The sequence below is a fragment of the Struthio camelus genome, chromosome 16 (genome assembly GCF_040807025.1).
Source record: "Struthio camelus isolate bStrCam1 chromosome 16, bStrCam1.hap1, whole genome shotgun sequence".
In the NCBI taxonomy this organism is placed as follows: Eukaryota; Metazoa; Chordata; class Aves; order Struthioniformes; family Struthionidae; genus Struthio; species Struthio camelus.
In genome coordinates this window covers 19,428,646-19,442,270 of record NC_090957.1, presented here as the reverse complement: position 1 = coordinate 19,442,270, position 13,625 = coordinate 19,428,646, and the positions used below count along the sequence as shown (strand labels likewise).

The window sequence follows — 13,625 nt, the reverse complement described above, 5'->3', positions numbered from 1 at the left end:
ACATTGCATGTGACAGTGCTAAGGGTTTATATTCATACCTAGAGGAGAATAATTGATATTCAAGGGTAATCCTTTACACAGAGTTTCAAAGGCTAAACAGTTGACATAAATCTCACAATAGTAAGACTAATTCTGTGCCACACCTTTTTCAATTAAGAATTTAATCACTCTGAGTGTGGATGAAGATTAGCAAGTAGACTCTATGATAATTTCCAAAGGGCATTTCTCTATATATGTTATTAGTGCGTTAAACTAGAATGTTAATGCTACCTGCCTTAAAGGTAAAAAACCAAAAAACAAAACCCAACCCCAAAAATCAACACATGAAAACAAGCCCTAAAGAGAAGTGAAATTTCTTTCTTTTGATATGTTTACAACTTGCAAAACGGTTTATAGTGTCTTTTATCTCTTTTCTCAAGTGTTTATAGTCTTATGAACAAACTCTTTCTAAATAAGAGTGCATGTAACCTGGAGTGCAATGCTGCTTAGTTTGCTCTTGTAGGATTTTTCCTTCTTAATCAAGGGTATTTATATGTGAAAAGATATGTTGGCTGGAGTGAACTTTCCTTCATGCCCTTGCATAAGCTAAGATGTATCTGAGAAATGCACAAAGTATAAAGATCGTTATATTCATCATGCTATTGTATTCCTGAGTTATTGAAAGACTGCAAAGATTACTGGTAACGTCTCCTTTTCTAAAAAACAAACAAAGCTGGTATGTTTCCAAAATGAATGGAACAGTATGTATTAGTATCAGTAGTTAAATATCTCCAAATATAAAATGGAATTTTAAATCAGGCTTTCAGCTCAGACCGGCAGATTAGAACATGATTAAAAAAAGGAGACTGTGCTACAGGCTCTGGCTTTTTCCCGTTTAATAAAGAAACGGTTTGCTTTTGATGGTAAACCTTCACCAGAAGATTCTGAAACACTTTTCTACATTTGCTATTTATTGTAAATTGTTTTTGAAAGAGCCGTTGCAAGTTATGTATTTTGTTAGTAACTTTCAGCTAGAAGAATTCTTCGATAGCTTGCACTCTCCCCATGTTCCAGTTAACTCGTTGTGGTTTTGCAATATATATTATTTCTTGTTGTAAATTGACGTAGATGTTACACTTGTATTCCCTTCTGATAAATTCACAGATAATCTGTTTACATTGCAGTTTCTCTAGTTATTGTTTTATATATACATACATATACATATATATATATAAAGAAGTATTTGTGTAGAATGTCAAAATAACAGTCATGAATGGCCTCTGAATCTGAGCCACAGGTTTAGCTCTGTTCCTAACTTGCAGTTTTGTCCTTAACATCATTTCCCGTTTCATATACTGATGGTAGTGAACAGATAGAAAATCTAATTGCATCATATATCTGAAGAAAATACTACATTTATTCTTGAGTATTTATTCCAAAACACTTGCTATTTTCTCTGTAGTCATCTCCTCACCTACTTTGGAGATTAGGTTGGCTATGACATGACATACTGCAGCTGTCAGCACACTAATGAAACTGTGCAGTATAGGAAATAGGAGGACTATTCTATCTATTGAAATAGCAGGCAAAATAATGAAATGAAATAGCACTGACACCGAAATATTTCCCATTTAACAAAAACGTAAACTTGAGTGTTTAAAAGACTGAATGATTTTCTCAAAGGCAGTTAGTCCAAAGCAGACTCAGAAGTGAAATCCAAGTCTTCCAACACTCAATTTATTACACTGATGCATTAGACTACGTTGTCTATCTTTAACATAAACTGAATGAGATTGGACATGGTTATGACAATGGGGCCAGTGTTCCTATCTTTGCAAGATGTAATTTCAAAAGAAACGCTTCCATCAGCACAGCCCCCTCCGCACTCCTCAGGGGGGCACTGGGTTGTTTTTTAGAGGAAAAAAGTGTTGCCTCCTGAAACGCTTCTGCTACTTCCAACAGTCCTCTGGCTTTTTCCCATTCAAATTTGACCCTGGTTATCTTCCAAGGTCAACCTCCTGCCTTGGGCAATGATTCTATCTAAAGATAAAGGGGCGGGATGGGGGAAGAAAAGGAGGTTGTGACTTCTTCAGCCTTGACCATCTCTTGGCCTTTCCCTAGCTGGTCTTCACAATTTCTGACTTTTTCCTTGATGCTCCACTGGAATTTTGCAGCTGTCCTTATTCTTTTGCTGGAACATTCCTGACAGTTTTGACATTTCCACAAAAGTTTTTGTTACACTGCTTTGTTACCAATAAACAAGGGACATGGTTTATGTTTTGGAGAAGTTGGTAGCTGGCACTGCGACTTATTGTTGAAGGGTGTTTTTGCACTCTGCTGTATCTGGAGTCAGTATTTGAATTTAAAGCGTCTTTCCCTCTGCAGTCGTTTATAAAGAATCCATTTTCTGTAGTTCTTCTCAGAAGTGCCTTAAAATTACTAACTTTTTGGATGGAAGGTGAGGAATAAATATATTTTACACCTGACTTAAGAGTAACACCTCAGTAGGTTATTAGTGCATGCATTACAGTTTAGGAGTTGCTGTAAATTATCACATGCTAACCTTGGCCTTAACAAAACATCTTTTAAAAAGCTATTAATATTATGTGTACGCATTTCTGCATGATAAATGAGGGATTATACTTACCAACGTTCTGATATATTTTGTGGTTTTAGGAACTCATGCAGATATATTCAAATGCGTAGAAGTGAGCAGTTTAAAGTTCAGCATGTATTAAAATTACATATGCAAGTTATAAAAGTTAGAGATGCTAAACTATTATAGTAATACAAACCTGATAAATATAGTTTATGTATAGATCTACTGCTCTATCATTTCATAATGGCATTTAGTACTATTTTATCCTTTGGGCTATATCAATGAGATATCGACACGTTCAGGTTTGGAGCTGGGATTTCCTGGTTCTGACCACTAGTCTGCATTAGTGGTTAGCATCAGGAAATTCTTCTGTATTCCTTTTGCTGTAAAGAAACACACTGCAAGGAGGAAAATATGATAAAAAGATTTCTGTTTCTTTAATGTAGAACATTCTTCGATCTGGAATGCAAAGAATTTTCAGGTGGTAATGAGTTAATTACTTCAAAAACATCACTAGTATTAAGTAATTGCTGTACTTTTTTACTGTTCCTCTAATACACAATGTACTTTAACGCGAAGGAATTAATGAATAGTTTTGCTTCCTATGCAATGCTAGGACTTTTTTCCCTCAGTATAAAATACAGCTGGATATGAAAGTATTTTATGCAAAATAATGTTTGTCTAAAACCAACAACAGAATTTTGCCTGACAGTGAAATGTCTTTTTGGTAACTTAGAAGCAAAATAGTTTAACCCTGAGATCACTTAATGTTTTATTGTATTATAGTTTTTTGATTGGTGTAAAAATGTTAAATTTTAGTATTTCTCTGAAAGATTTAACAACATATTAACTTTAGAAATCAACTTGTGGAAAACTTGGTGTATGAATTGTATCTTTTTTGTAGTGTAACCTACCTTGGTATATATAGTCATATTATCTATTCTGATAAAATTTATATTATTTCCAAAATCTTTACTAAGGTCATAACCTTCCATTCACTATATCTCAATATTGAAATCTTAACATTTTCGTGAGAGTTGTGATTGAGAACCTACTTGAAAAATTTTATTTCAGTGCATCTAACATTTTTAAATCTTTCCGCTAAAGTGATATTAACTGGTCTGTTAATGTTTGGAGAATACATAGTGTATTTTTTTTATTGTTTCAAATAATTTAAATAGTTGCTTGATTTGGTGCAAATCAGAACTTCAGTCTTACGTGAGGGCTTTGGAAAGAATTACGATGTTCAGAAAACTATTCATGTCTTCAGGATCCAATACTGATGTTTCTTCGAAGTTTTGAGTATGCAGAGTGTAATTGCATCCTGTTCTGTTCTAATCCATAAGTTGCTTACTGTATCACAGCACTCTGATTAACAGGTGGAGGGAAAATGTGATTTATTTACAAAGCCGTAAAAATTGATCTAGTGACCAACCAAAGCTCATATATTCTTCAAAATCGATTATTCTCAGAAGTTTCTAATATTTATAAAGAAAAACCTCAGGGTAATCACAATCCGTAGGGAATAAGGTAAGTTTGTTTTCCAAAAATACCAGTGTTTTATAAACATGGAGTTATAAATAGGAAACAATTAATTTAGCCTCCCTATGAATTAACCTGTAGTCAAAAAGAACCTCTTCTCACAGCAAGGGACAAGGTTGTGGCTCTAGTCAGCTAACTCACAAGCCATGAACGTACAGGTGTATCATATGGAGAAGTTTAGGTAAATAACACACCCTGCTTGTTGGCTCAGTCCTTATTTTCTCCTTCCATCCTCCGTGAAAAAGTCTTTGAAGTCCAACTAAATGTTGTAAGTTTGTTCCGCAAGTTTTCTGACCTTCCATGGTACAGAGTCTAGCAGACATCACTAGAACCCCTCAGCTGTTACAGGCAAGTGGTAATTTGTTAATGTCCCTTGTGGAGTCTTGTACTGTATGGAGCAAAACATTAGAAATTATTTGGGAATGAAAAAAACCCTGACTTGTGCCCAAAATAGACAAAAATGCATCTTTTTGCAATGAGCCTCTTTGAACTGAAGTGCTGAATCTATTTTTGTGCTAAGCGGCGGTGAAGAGAAACTGCTGCTTTGAAATTAATTTCTGGCACCTGCTTTATGTAAAAGTTCTTTAAAAAAAATACATTTGCAACTAATCTCAACCTTTGTGTTCCCCACAATAAGTGTGCAACCAGGGAAGATGAAATCTGTGTTTTCTAAACTTTTGCCCTGTAGCTGAGTCTCAAACTAGCTTTCCGTACATACGTTTTTGTATTTTAAAAGTCAAACTTTCCATCTAGTAAAATGACTGAAATGTCTAGCACAGTTTCACTGTATAATCTTTTCAAAATAAGTTTTCTCAGCCCTCAAAAAGGATGCAGTCTTGACACATAAATGGGAAACAGATTGTGTTTTTTGGCTGATACTACTATACTGGTTTAGTTGTTGATTCAGTCAGCTTCAGTCTTAGATTACAAGATTTGCAAATTAAAGGAAAACCAAAACGGAAAGAACATCTGTGTAAATTTTGTCTTTGTGGAATTCTGTACAGGCATGCTTGTTGTGTTCTTGGTAATACATTAAACAATCTTTTTACACACATGCACACATGCTTTTGATGGCTTTCAGTTCATATTAATGAATTTTGTAGGTGGCGAAACATCAGAATTAGTGATTTGTAAAATGAACAAAGTAGTGCTGGTGGCCACAAAGCTACATGGCAGAACCAGTCTGTGTTGCTGGGAACTACTGTGAACTTAGACTAGCTAGATAAGACCAATTACGTTAATGGAAATATATTCCTGCGTGCCCCATATGGGTGGTTGACACGACAGTTTGGAGCCTACGGGATCTGTAGAACACATTGAAATACACAGAACAGTTCCGAAATACATTGAACTTGCTTTTTTTTTCAGCTGAAATGTAAGCGTACAGATACTTTAAGCTATCTAACTGCTTCATTTTAACTAACGCAGCTATGCAAGGGGAAAATGAGCAGTATAACTTTGCCTTTTTTTATGGATTATTAAGAAAGAAAACATAGTTTTAACAGATTCAAACTCAGTAATGCAAAGCTGCCTTTCAGTAGAATGTCTAGGTAACAAGGCAGCCATCCAAACACAAGTGGGCATGCCAGGAGGAAAAAAATGTGCATGTAGGTGCAGAGAAAGGGAGAAGAGGGCAGCAATGAGAGAGTACCCACAGCCGCTTAAATAGAAAACCGACTCTCCTGAATACTTTTAAAATACTTGAAACCCTACTCTCTGCTTTTCTTCAGATGCCAGGTGTTCTGGAGACTCAGGGATTTACTCCATCGTGATTTTTATTATGACCGTTACTACATGTTGGTTTTTAACTCTGAAGATTTTTCTTTCTCTTGTTTTTGTTTTCCCTGTTAGCTAAGGAGGGGACAAACTTCTTGCAATAAAATGCATACAAGTTTCACTAAAGGACTGCATCAGTGGAACTACGTGCTTGCATTAGGGTAGGCTTTTAACTGTAGTTCTGTGATTTCCTAACTGGTGGTAAAGCCAAATCAAAAGTTCCTGCTCACCTCATCCACTTGTACTGCTGCGTCTGCACTGCTGTTTTCTCTCTCCCTGGGCTGTGTCACTGCGGCTGGTTGTAGAACCATACTGTAGAGCAGATGACGAAAAAATTAATGCCTTTTGTTGTTTTGTAACATGAATTACTTCAATCATCTGGTCTGCAGTACCAACTGCACACAAAATTGTAAGGTGCAGATGAGAACGTAGTCAGTTGTAACCTGAAGGTGGGAATGAACAGAGAGGCAGGCAGGAAGTTACGTGGTTAGCTTTGCTCCTAAAGCTGGGTAGCCATGGAACTGTGGCCTGACTCATGTGCTGTAATGCTTTATTCTGCCCCCTACCCTTCTATCAACAGACCAAAACAGAAAAGGTAGAAATCCTGTAATGAATTTGTCCCAACAACCATTTTTCTTCACGGTCGTATTTTAGCTTCAGAAAACAAATCATTCTGGAGGAGACTGGAGGACGGGGGAAGTTGTTGAAGAACTTCTTGAAGATGGAAAACAGATTTCTAAACTATCCTTACAATAAGTATTTAACACTTGTGCAGGCTTGCCCTTTGCCCAACTAGGCCAGTACAGATGCAGAAAAATCCTTTCCTTTAAAAATATATGGCCAAAAATCTCATGTAGACAGGTATGAGGCATCTGACCGCTATACAAGTATAGCTAGTTGGGAGATCAGTTTTAGAAGGTTTAAAAAAAAAAAACAAAAACTTTTAATGTGTTAGAGTTTGAGACCATTGAGGCCATCTCTTCTGCATTATGCAGGGTAAAGGACCTCCTTTGCTATGTCACAAGCCATAGCATGTGTTAGGTTTCTAGCATGTATTTTAGAAAGATGTTAATTTGAAGACTTTGAGTGATTGAAAATGTTGAATGATTTGAAGAATTGGATGGAGGTCATTTAAGGGCATGGAAAGCAAAAGGCAATTTCTTTTTATTCACGGGAGGAGAAAGGAAACAAAGGCAAGTTAAGGAGGAGTAGGTTGGAGCAAACAAAATATATAACACTGGCTAGCCAGTTGCGTTTTTTGTTTTCCTGCTCATCAGTTTATAAGGCAAATCAGTATGAACAGATTTTCAGAAAACGTGCTTCATTAACATGGCTACTGTAGACTGAAATGTACTAACCTTAATGCAAGTTTATCTCAAGAATGTATTTATGGGAGTGTTAAAGTTTTGGTAGAGAGCAGGTTTTACATGAATAAGAACAGAAACAATGCAATTAAAGCATTAATATTTTTTCATGGTAACGTTATTTTAAAATCATATGATCTCCTTCCTTATTGGCAAACTAACTAGTGAATACTAAAATCCAATGTCCAGTTCCAATAGTCTGTGGCTTTTAATGTTTAAAATTAGCTAGCTGTGAAATGATTTGTCAGAGACGAACTGCAAAGCTTTCTGGAAGGATCACCCAAGAGAAGGAAATTAGCTATGATGAATGAAGTTCTTGTGCACAATTCTCACACTGCTCTGAGTAATTCTCTCCGAATATTTTTACTGGAATACCATTGCAAATTCAGTGGTTATGCTTTAGGCTTGCCTGGCTATGCCAGAGACTGAATCATACGATTGAATGTGTGAAGGGTGTATCCTCTCAAAATCAAGAAGATAAAATACAGCATAGTTTTTCTGAGTCACACACACAAAAAGAGAGAGATTGGACAGAGGGTTATGATTTTTCAATTGCATTGGACACCATGAAATAGATTTCATGAAGTTTGCTAAATATTTGCGGTCTTTCATTGAAGAATCACAAAATTCTGTCCATTTCCTCAATGTTATTTTATTTTGACCACCCTATATATAAGTGTATAAGTTTAAATTTCTAGAAAGGAAACTTGATGTAACGCTATGTACAGACAGACTATTGGGGGTTATTTGCCTCTTTTGGTGCATTCTAACATGTTCTCCTTCAAAATAAAGCAGACTTCTAGAGACTGCAGGTTTTCGTTGCTTCATGCCTCAGCTTGGGTAGGTATGAGGAGTAGAACAGCCTAGACAATACTGATTTTGTTTTCTGACAACTTTCAAATTGTTCAGTTTTGTTTTCCTTTCTCATTGGAAAACAAAACTTCTTGATTGTATATTTATATTGAATAGATTGCATAGGAACTGATATTTCTAGATTGAAGTTCTCCTACTTCTTGATTTGCCTTTTTTCTCCTTTTACAGCCTGGTCTCATCCTCCTTTGAAACTTGGCATGTTTTCATGGTATTTCATTTAGCCAGAGATTTTGTGCCATGAAAAATACAAGATTTCTGTCATTGTGTTGTGCTGCTTAACAGTAGGTAGTTCAAGCCTGAGTTGATGGGATCAGTATGATCTATCAGACCAGAAAAGAAGCTAGAAACTTCCAGAATTCAAATTTTGGCTTCAGTAGAAAACTCTCCTCTGAAACAATCCCTGAATGGCTGCTACTTCCCTGCATCTCTTCAGTGCTCCTTCAGCAAAGCTGTTAGTGAACACTGGGGTGTCATTCTGTGGGCAGTGGTGTCTCCTAGGGGCAGAGCATGCTGTTTCCCCTCCTGTTGTATTCAATTCTGAAGGTTTTTTAGAGTAAGCTCACAATCTGCCAGTTAGCTGAGCTGTTACTGTACTTATCAACCTATATGACTGGTATTTATCTTTCCTAGAGATGGAAAGATGATACGGCTTTTTAGGGTTGTTCATTCTAAAAAGTAGAGTAGAACCTTTTAAGTTGGGTAAAGGTCTTTTCGTTTCTGTTATCTCTTTGAGGGAATGAGTCCCAAAGGCACCAGTTTGTACTGCTGAAGAACTATAAAGCATCATTAACCGCGAGTGTGCTGTCCTATCATCTGGCTCAGTTCTAGCAGATGAAAAACATTGTCATTCCTCATTCTTGTAGAAAATTCACTTTATTCTTAACAGGTTGTATGGTAGGTTTTAAGATCCTGAGAGATACAGAACTGCTGACTAAAGTAGTTTAAATTCCTTTCGATGGCGTTGGATTTGATTAGTATGTTGTATGCTAAAGCTAGCTACCTTCTTTACTTAAAAAGTGCATTTCAGATCTCAGAATTGTTTTCTTGCAACTTGTTTCTGTAATTAATGTGAATGTCCTTCTGCTTTCTTTGTAGTGCTCAAGTAATGTGTACCAGTAATTGTATAAAATTTCTCACAAATTAAAATACCAGGAGATACAATCTTGATAGAATAGGTGTTGTTTCTATTTGTAAATACTGAGAGTAGGAAAGATGTGATGTTCTTCTGGTTTACTAAACATTTGTCTGAGTGAACTGTGTAATAAGCTGTTCATCTTGGATCAAAACTGGAAGGAAGAAAATGACTATTTGGGGTCAAACCTCAACCAATTGGTGAGAACTATAGGTAGGTTTGAGCTTCTAGAGCTTTGATTTATCACGCTGGTAGTGTGGGGGTTTGGGAGAACAGATTTCCAAGCCGAGGCATCGGCTTACTGCCGTTCCCCCTGCTACCCCCCATGCGTGTAATGATACGGGTAGGAGATGGAGGGAAGGAAGTAGTCTTTTGCTAAATGCATAGCCAGATAAAACCAGCTGTAGCGCATACCTTACTTGAGTAACTTGTCAAAAGAAGCACTACAGGGAAAAGATAATGTACAACGCCATTACAGGCAAAGCTGCTGGTTCCAGGGCCACTTTAAATTCCACTTTAAATTATTAAATACTGTAAACGCTATAAAGTTAATTAGAAGAGGAACAAACTCTACAAAGATAAATGTGTTTTCAATATGTTTCTCAGGGAGGGTACAGTAGAAACCAGTGAATGAGAGGAAATTTATTTCTGGCAGCACTCTAGACATGGAACTGTGGTTGAACTTTTTACCCTAATTACGTCCCCGCTAATGCCTGCAGCGGTCTGGAATCAAAGCGGCCCTTCAGGCCCTGGAAAGTCTCTGATGTGGCAAGCGTTTGTTGTGTGATGAGGGTTACTTAAGAAAAAATGGAATATTGTGACAGGATTTTTCAAAATTTCTCAGTTACCACCCACCTCACTTGTTGCCTACAAAAATAGAGTAATTGTTTGCATCTGTGTGTTTTTGTCTGTCTTAGAAATAACTGTTATAAATCAATGTGACATAGACCCAGAGAACATTTCAGGATTATATTTTCTTTTCTTATATGTTTTAGGGCTATTTCTATGTTATATGCTGCAAGAAGGATTTAGAGTACATTGCAAAGCAGTTGGAGATTTCAGGATAATTTAAAGTTGTTTTCTTTTTCTGAGGATACTAACACTATCAGATACTGAGTTCTCGAGTTAATTTAAAGAAGATGCAGTTTTAAATTGCTTTATCCTAAATAATGGTTGTCACTTCATGCTCTTAGTTTGACCAGCTAATTACAAACTACACTGACTTACGGTCCTTATCTATATTATCACACAATTGCTGCCACCTGAGTAATTCACTTCAAATTGATAACGTTGAAATTTGCTTCTGTTACTATATGCCATTTTATGTCTTACAGCAGTCTCTCTGGAGCCTTTCCTTCCCTTCCTTCCCTTCCTTCCCTTCCTTCCCTTCCTTCCCTTCCTTCCCTTCCTTCCCTTCCTTCCCTTCCTTCCCTTCCTTCCCTTCCTTCCCTTCCTTCCCTTCCTTCCCTTCCTTCCCTTCCTTCCCTTCCTTCCCTTCCTTCCCTTCCTTCCCTTCCTTCCCTTCCTTCCCTTCCTTCCCTTCCTTCCCTTCCTTCCCTTCCTTCCCTTCCTTCCCTTCCTTCCCTTCCTTCCCTTCCTTCCCTTCCTTCCCTTCCTTCCCTTCCTTCCCTTCCTTCCCTTCCTTCCCTTCCTTCCCTTCCTTCCCTTCCTTCCCTTCCTTCCCTTCCTTCCCTTCCTTCCCTTCCTTCCCTTCCTTCCCTTCCTTCCCTTCCTTCCCTTCCTTCCCTTCCTTCCCTTCCTTCCCTTCCTTCCCTTCCTTCCCTTCCTTCCCTTCCTTCCCTTCCTTCCCTTCCTTCCCTTCCTTCCCTTCCTTCCCTTCCTTCCCTTCCTTCCCTTCCTTCCCTTCCTTCCCTTCCTTCCCTTCCTTCCCTTCCTTCCCTTCCTTCCCTTCCTTCCCTTCCTTCCCTTCCTTCCCTTCCTTCCCTTCCTTCCCTTCCTTCCCTTCCTTCCCTTCCTTCCCTTCCTTCCCTTCCTTCCCTTCCTTCCCTTCCTTCCCTTCCTTCCCTTCCTTCCCTTCCTTCCCTTCCTTCCCTTCCTTCCCTTCCTTCCCTTCCTTCCCTTCCTTCCCTTCCTTCCCTTCCTTCCCTTCCTTCCCTTCCTTCCCTTCCTTCCCTTCCTTCCCTTCCTTCCCTTCCTTCCCTTCCTTCCCTTCCTTCCCTTCCTTCCCTTCCTTCCCTTCCTTCCCTTCCTTCCCTTCCTTCCCTTCCTTCCCTTCCTTCCCTTCCTTCCCTTCCTTCCCTTCCTTCCCTTCCTTCCCTTCCTTCCCTTCCTTCCCTTCCTTCCCTTCCTGCTTTGTGTTAAAGCAGTAAGGCATGTTCTGAAAATCTTACTTTTTTGTTCCCCCTCCCAATTCTTCTAGGTAATATATTCAGAATATCACCTGGAGGAGAGATCTTTCCACATTTTTGTATAGTCACTCACAAACTTTTTTTTTATTAATCAGAATTTCAATTACTTCATTTTAACATGAGGAATTAAAACTGTTGGTGTTACTGTCTTAATCAGTTTTGCCTGTGCAGTTTGAGGGACCTCGTGGTCCATTTCAGAATCTGCTGTATGTGGTGATCATCTGTGTGGTGAGAATGCATTATGTCTATGTGCCTCTCCGTAATGATTGTAATTCCTACTGAAAAATGTCAGCTGAATTTAAGTATGAAATTTCTCCAAATTTTATGAGAAGTGGCACAATAAAGGAGGTGGTTATATCTGTGGCTTTGCTGAGGGAAAGGCTATAACATAAGCTAACTCTTTCTTGATGTTGAGATCCATATAGAATCTCAGCCTTGAGGCCAATTTGAAGAAATGCAGAGTTTATTGGTTCTGCTATTCATGGAGTTCCTTGTTCAGAGTAATTATTATCAAGTACTACTATATATGTTCAAATCGATTTTCTGTGAGTTCAGTTACACTGAAAATTCAGCACTTCTGAATGTCAGGGTCTGCTATGTCGAATCATATAGTAAATCAAATAAGACACGAGAACATATAATTAATGGGCACTTGTGAAAATTTTGGCCTACCTGATGTGACCAGAACCTCATAAAAGTTGTGGTTCACAGCACTTTTCAAGTGCCTTAACCGTAAGATCTAAGTTTATCTTTGTTCCACTTCAGTCATCTGCAATCTTTTCAACTTTTACATTAAATAAAATAGAATTTGCTATAGAGTGTATATGAACTGAGGTGTTTCTGGAGATTTAGGTATACTGTATTTTGACAGATTATCATAAGCATAGCAAAAGGCATGCATCTGCCCCCAGAAGATACCACTATGATGTATTTCAGATCTTTGATAGCTTTTTCAGAGAGAATATTGCCAATCATTTTTTATCGTGAGTGGAAAAAATAAAAAAAAAAGGGCCCCTAATTCCTCCTTGGAAACAGAATTGTTTTGAATCTTTTCAAAAATTATAATCTGAGCCATGTACTAGCATATAAACAATTAAGATTTGGTGAATTTACAAGCACCTGAAAACAAATAAGATTGGCCTTTGGTGGTGATTACGTGTGAGATCAGAAGATGCCAGTAGGCCTGTCAGAGCCCATGAATTATCAGACAAAGCACAGACAAAGAAAAGAAAGAAAAGAGAAAAAAAAAAAACCCTAAAATCTGAAGAAATTTTTTACATGAATCAACAGAATGAAGTGTATGGACCTTCACATTGTTAACAGTTGCAGATAAAAGTGCCTTTTAAGTATGAGTTACTGAATATTCAATCTCACCCAAGCTATGAGCTTTAAACATTCACAGAGATTGCAGAGGAACATGAATAAATAACACATTGATAGTTGAGTGAAGATTTGGGTTGTATTTTAGAAGTAGCCTTGTAGTGCGCTGCAGAAGAATGAGCTGTGCTTTCAGTTTAGATTGTTTTTAGCTTTTGGTAGAATTCTGGCTCTGTGATATGTAACAAGTAATGCCTCAAATATATAGAATTAGTGTTCATATATTGCATTAATCAAGAACAATCTATATTAACTATGCTACTTCTAATATGCTATTGGCCAGATTGTACTGTCAGTAAATTATGCCTCAAACTAACGAAAAAAGTGCCTATTGATTTGGAGTTTTATGCACGTTGGCAAACTAAAATGTAGGGCCGGCTGTGGTTGTAAAGCCATTAGTGGCTCCACAAAATGCTCTGTTTAGGTTCTGCACTTGCGTGGTGAATGTTGGCAATAGCTGAAAGATTTCGGCATCAATTTGCTTTCAGTGTTGTGCTTCCAGAAATGCCATATTTGTTAAACCGTGGCATGTGGCTATCTCTTGATATTCAAAAAGTTTATGCATTTTTGTTTTTGTTCCACTTTGTGCGATCTTGAAGATCAGTGCAGCATTT

General features: G+C 37.6%; 1 protein-coding gene across 10 annotated transcripts in view; it reads left to right on the top strand.

Moving 5' to 3' along the window:
* Nucleotides 1–13,625, top strand: part of BCAS3 (BCAS3 microtubule associated cell migration factor) — a 386,186-nt gene that overhangs the window by 31,774 nt on the left and 340,787 nt on the right. The gene's annotated exons all lie outside the window — the stretch shown is intronic.